This window comes from Geospiza fortis, unplaced genomic scaffold, assembly GCF_000277835.1.
Source record: "Geospiza fortis unplaced genomic scaffold, GeoFor_1.0 scaffold271, whole genome shotgun sequence".
Classification (NCBI taxonomy): domain Eukaryota; kingdom Metazoa; phylum Chordata; class Aves; order Passeriformes; family Thraupidae; genus Geospiza; species Geospiza fortis.
In genome coordinates, this window is record NW_005054405.1 from 1,293,499 (window position 1) to 1,298,834 (window position 5,336).

Consider the following 5,336-nt stretch of genomic DNA (forward strand, 5'->3'; position numbering starts at 1 on the left):
GTCTCTGTTGTGAGCACACTGATGCTAAGAAAGGCTGGCTGTGAAGTTGGCATCTGCTTCAGAACAAGGAGCAACAAAATGAAGGCTTGTATTTTTCATGCTCCAAGATTAAAGGACAGCAACTAGAGCCTTTTATACCATCAGAAGGAAAGCCTGGCCAGGGAGCAGAGGAAGTTGTTATACGGACTTTGTTTTTTATCAGATGAGAAGCACCCCAGAAGATGCACTGAAGCTGCTTTCTGTCTCACCAAATCCCAATTTTTTTTCTTGTGTGTCTTCCACCTGCCCCTTGGCATGGTAACTGAGGAGTCATAATACAGCAATAAACCCAGATGTCTGGCTTCATTAAGAGGAGGTACCCATACTCTATTAGATATAGCTATAAAACTGCATTCTGAAGCCCAGGTAAATCTACAGAACTCAATAAGGCCATGAAAAAATAATAACACAAATATGACTTCAGGGTTAAGCCTTGAACCCAGAGTAAGATATTAAATTTGAATATTTCCAAATGACTTCTTAGACAGACTCCTTTTGCACTCTCTAGTATCTTTTTTTTTTTGCAAACAAAGAGAAAGACTAAGTATTGGTACACTTTTTCCAATATCAGTCCAGCTTTATAAGTTAGGTGTGGAAATTATAATGTGTTTCCTTATGGAAAGAATCCCTTTCTTCCAAATGAACAAATCTAAGAACTGTGTTTAAAATTTAGTATTCATGTGCATTTTGGAGTTGAAATAGGCAAATTTCAAATAAATCAGGGAACAGCAAACTAATTTTCTTGACTGGCTAGACATTCAGGCTGCTGAGGCAAGAGACAGTCATTCCTACTATTGCTGCAGCCATCTGTTGCCCTGTGTCTCAGAGCAGCAATGATTCCTGACTAATGCACTTCGTGCAAAAGCACAGACTTTACAAGAAGTGACCTGTAATTATTTATGAGTAGTCTAATGAAGAAATTAGTCAGTGTACTAATGTGGCAAAAGTATCACTAGCAGCACTGGTCAGATCAAAAGCAAAGGCTGAGTGCACTTTTTTCTAACCCTTAAGGCTTAGGACAGCATGGAATGTCCATGCTCCAGTGAACTTAACATTGTACCATGATCTTGGAGGATACTTTCCAGACCTGTGCTTTAAAGGCAGTGTTACATCAATAGTGAGCTTTCTTTTTTTGTGGGCAGCACTGCTTTGAAGCATTTGATTTCCCAGTGCAAACTGATACACAGGCCCCTGCAGAGAGAGCTGTGCTGATGCAGAGAAGAGCAGTGAAAAGCATCCCTTTCCTTCCTGCAGCACAAGCAGCAGTCATTGCCCATATTTTGTGTTTGGCATAGCCTTGGAACTGGTCCTGTTTGTACTTCCAGTGAAACAGAGTACCAATGGACACATGGAGAAGGAAGGAAAGAGAACAAGGATATATCTGTATTGCTGTGAGGCTTCATATTTTCTGTTATTGAGTGTTCTTGTCGCCACAAGGATATTTGAGGAGATGGACAACAAATACAGGGTCAGCAATGAGGTGGGAGAGGAAAACAGGATAAAGTGAAAGGGAACATGATGCAGTGATCATGCAGTGATTTCAATGGCTGGTAAAAATCAACCCAATATCTGCAGCTGCTGCGATAGCCTGTCACAGTATTTGTGGCATTACCCAATTAAATGTTCACAAGTTATCAATGTAGCTGATGAATGGTAGTGCATTTTTCCTCTTCCTGAGAGTGTTCATGGGTCAGGGTTTCTTGCATTAATTCTCTTGCACTCTACCTCTTCTTTAACTGTGGTAGCCAAGAGCTGCCCCACCTGTGCAATAGTGACTGTCAAAGTGCAGCAGCAAGAATTATATCTGCACCAATGTGCAGAACAACCTGGAATATTACATAAATGTCTTGAAGCTGAAATAGTTGTGCAACTTTACTCTTACCTGTTAGGAGTCTCCTTCAAGGTTCTACTTGAAGGGAAAAGTCAGGGTTACCCTACAGGAGATGTTTCCCTGAGCAGTAGGTGCAAAATGAGCTATCAGAAGCTATAGTTTCTTGAGGGGCAAATAGCAGATAGGAAAAGAAACACGGGAAAGTAAATTGGAAGGATGGAAACTGATTCCTTTCATAGGAGATCTTCAGTAGGGTACAGACATTCAGAGTTGATGGTGCTTGGAGAGAGAATCTGGATCCCAACTGAGAGCATGGTACTATGAGAACAAAAGCTAACAGAATTTTTACAATAATCCAACTATACAAGGTAACAAAATAATAATCTCATTTATTTTATGCTTATTTCCCCACCAGCAATGTGCCATTAGGCAACAACTGGGCCTTTTCTAATTGCTGGGTTTAAGGAATAGCTTATTTTCTTCACAGCTTTGGCCAGCCTTCCAAAACTTCCAATTAATTCTGAATATAGCAGTCTCTGGTGTAGCATGAAAACTCAGTAGTGGTTGGAGTGTATTAAGTTGCTGTACACAAGTCAAAGAGTCCACAGACAGCAATATCTTTCCAATGCAATCAAGCTGGGTGAGAATTGAATCAGCAAACTGGAATCCAGGTGGTCCTTATCCTCCCATCTCTGACCCACTGAGCCATCATTTTTCCTACCAGCTGTTCCTGGAAGTCAGGGCTTTTAGCAAAGTTTTGCCATTGCTGTCTAAAAGTACTGCAAAGTTGTATGAAGCAAAAAAATCAGCAAAAAAGGAGCACAGTCAGTAAGAGTTAAGCAAGACTCTACAGAAAGAATACAGGCACAATACAGAATTGAACCAGTGACATTTGCGTGCTTGTTCTCAAAGGATACCGTAGAGGGCAAGGCTCTGTTGCATCCATTTGAACACTGGCATAAGATTCTTCACACAAGATGAGCTAAAAAATGCTCATAAATTACTGGCTAGGATGAAAAATGAACTCCCCCAAACGCCCCAGACTCTGACAACAGACCATCCAGAGAATTTTGACAGGGATCACAAGGAATACATTATCATCCAGACATTCCAAGGCACATATTTCTTTACAGCATTTAATGCATCTTTCAGCATTTGTCACAATTTCTTGCAACTATGGCTTTTTTTTTTCTTTACTCTGTCTCCTACAATTCGTATGAGTAAATCATTGTTTTATCAGAGCATAAAAGTGACAATGTTGCTTTTACTGTCAGATACAGAAAAAATTATATACAAAATAAAGCTTTTCCAATCCACTCATATTTTTCCCGCTGTATTATCTCAATTCTTCTGCTGTTATGTTTTATAAAAATTGCAAAAAGAAATCAACATACGCTGCTAGCTTGTGTGGTGCTCTGTTGCTTTAGTGAGTTTCAGCGAGCAGACATTAAAGTCTTTCTGTCAAGAGATGGTCCTTATGTTTAATTTCAAGTTGATCACAAGGCCAGTAGGGTTGCAGAGGTGTTTTAAACCTTTTCCTGTGAAAACTAGAGAAGAACAGCTTTTCCACAACTAATAGCCAAGCAAAAATATTATCCAGCAATCATATAAAACTCAGAGGATTAATTTACTTTTAGACATCATAAGCCCTGAAGGACTCACTTGCTAACTAGCTCATGGAAATAACTAATGCTAGAGGTCATGTGGTCTTTACATTAAAATGTCAAGAAAATAATTTCCTGGGAATCTCATTAGCACAAAGCAAAAGAGTACACAATGTAAACACCCACGTTTTCCAGACTTCCAGTCCAGACTTTCATTCTTTTTTTCCTTATTTATTTAAATTGGATAGTTTTAGTACATATAAAAATGTGTATTAATATTTAGTTTTACAAGGGATTTTATTACCATACTTGCAGACTATTAAAATAAAAACAAGTAGGTAGTTCAAATGGGTGCTAATCTGCTAAGTTTTGCTGATCTACTCCAAAGATGGGTCAGAAAACTTAAGAGGCCTCCCTATTATATATAGAAGAACTGTGCCAATTAATTTCAGGCTCACAAGACTTTTGAAACTAATTCCATAGCTCAGGCACTTCTTTAAGGAGAAGCCATGGGGAGCTGCAACCACACCAGGCATCCAGATGCTTCACTGTGTGCAGTGTCCATGAATGTTATAAATGGGCATTTTTAGAGCTGTAAAGTCAAGATCTCCAGAGTTATGAAATGCCAGAGTGAAGTCTGGAGTGCCAGTTTTATCTGAACCCTTTGTTTGGGTGTATTATGAGATCCTCTTTAATTACATGAGCACACACTGCTTTTCCAACAGAATGCCTGCCTTAGGGCACAATATGGATGTGGCTCACTTACTGAGCAAGTAGTCAATATTTTGTGCTCGCCTTGTTTGAAGTGCTTTATTTACTACATCAAATCCAGCCCTGATAACTGACATTGCTTTTCCCACAGTTATTTTTGTGGTGCTTTTCAGTATAACGTTTCAGACTCAAAAAACTCAGACTCAAAGAATATTCTGATTGCTTCATAAATATTAATTATATCATTTTCACAATGCATCTGAAAAATGAATGGATAGTATTTACAGACACACATCTGAAGTTGGGGGGAACCTCATAATTTGAAAGTCATATCATTACAGTTCTGATAAATTAGGGGAAGCAAGATTTTCAGGAGGAGATACTGCTATCCCTGGACCAGACACCTACTGATTTCCTGTTCCTGCTTGTTCCTCTAGAGTGAACATTATGATATCCCCTCCTGCCCTGTGTTTTTACCCAGCTGTGCCCAGTTCCTTCCTGCTGTCCTAAGTTCCTTTTTCCAATTTAGCTTTCTTTCTCATCTTTAATGCTGCTTCTGTCTCTTGCTTCGGTTCATGGATTGCAAAGTCTTGTCCTTGTTCTTCTGCCTGGACCTTGAAACTTCCTCCTAGCTTTGGCTATTTTAGGAGTCCTTTATATTCAGTTTCTCAACTAATCATTTTTTTGTGAGCATTATTTCTGCACCCATCCTCACCAGCAGCTCCACCCCAGCTGCTACACTACTCCTATGAGTGCAGCAGTTATGGAAATCAGTTGTTTTCTCACACAGATGCACCTAGTGAAGCGTACAATCAATGTTCATTGCTAAAAAAACCCAAACTGTTTAAGAGACAGATCTGCTGTAAGACTCAGGGAGAAACAATCAGAATTTGAGTCTTCAATTGTTCAGTTTCAGGACAGACACAATCTACCAAATAGGCTTTAACTGTGCTGAAATCAAAAGTGATGAAAGAAATCTTTCACAGGCTAAGGACCACCAGTGTGGTGGGTGTCTCCGTATGGCCCTGACACAGGATTCTGTATCCTGAGCAAATATCTAGGTTCCACCTTAAACAGAAATGCCACTGAACTCATGGTGTATCTGTTATCCCTAAAAGACTCAAGTTTTCTATGACGTAGTGAGAGTAAAG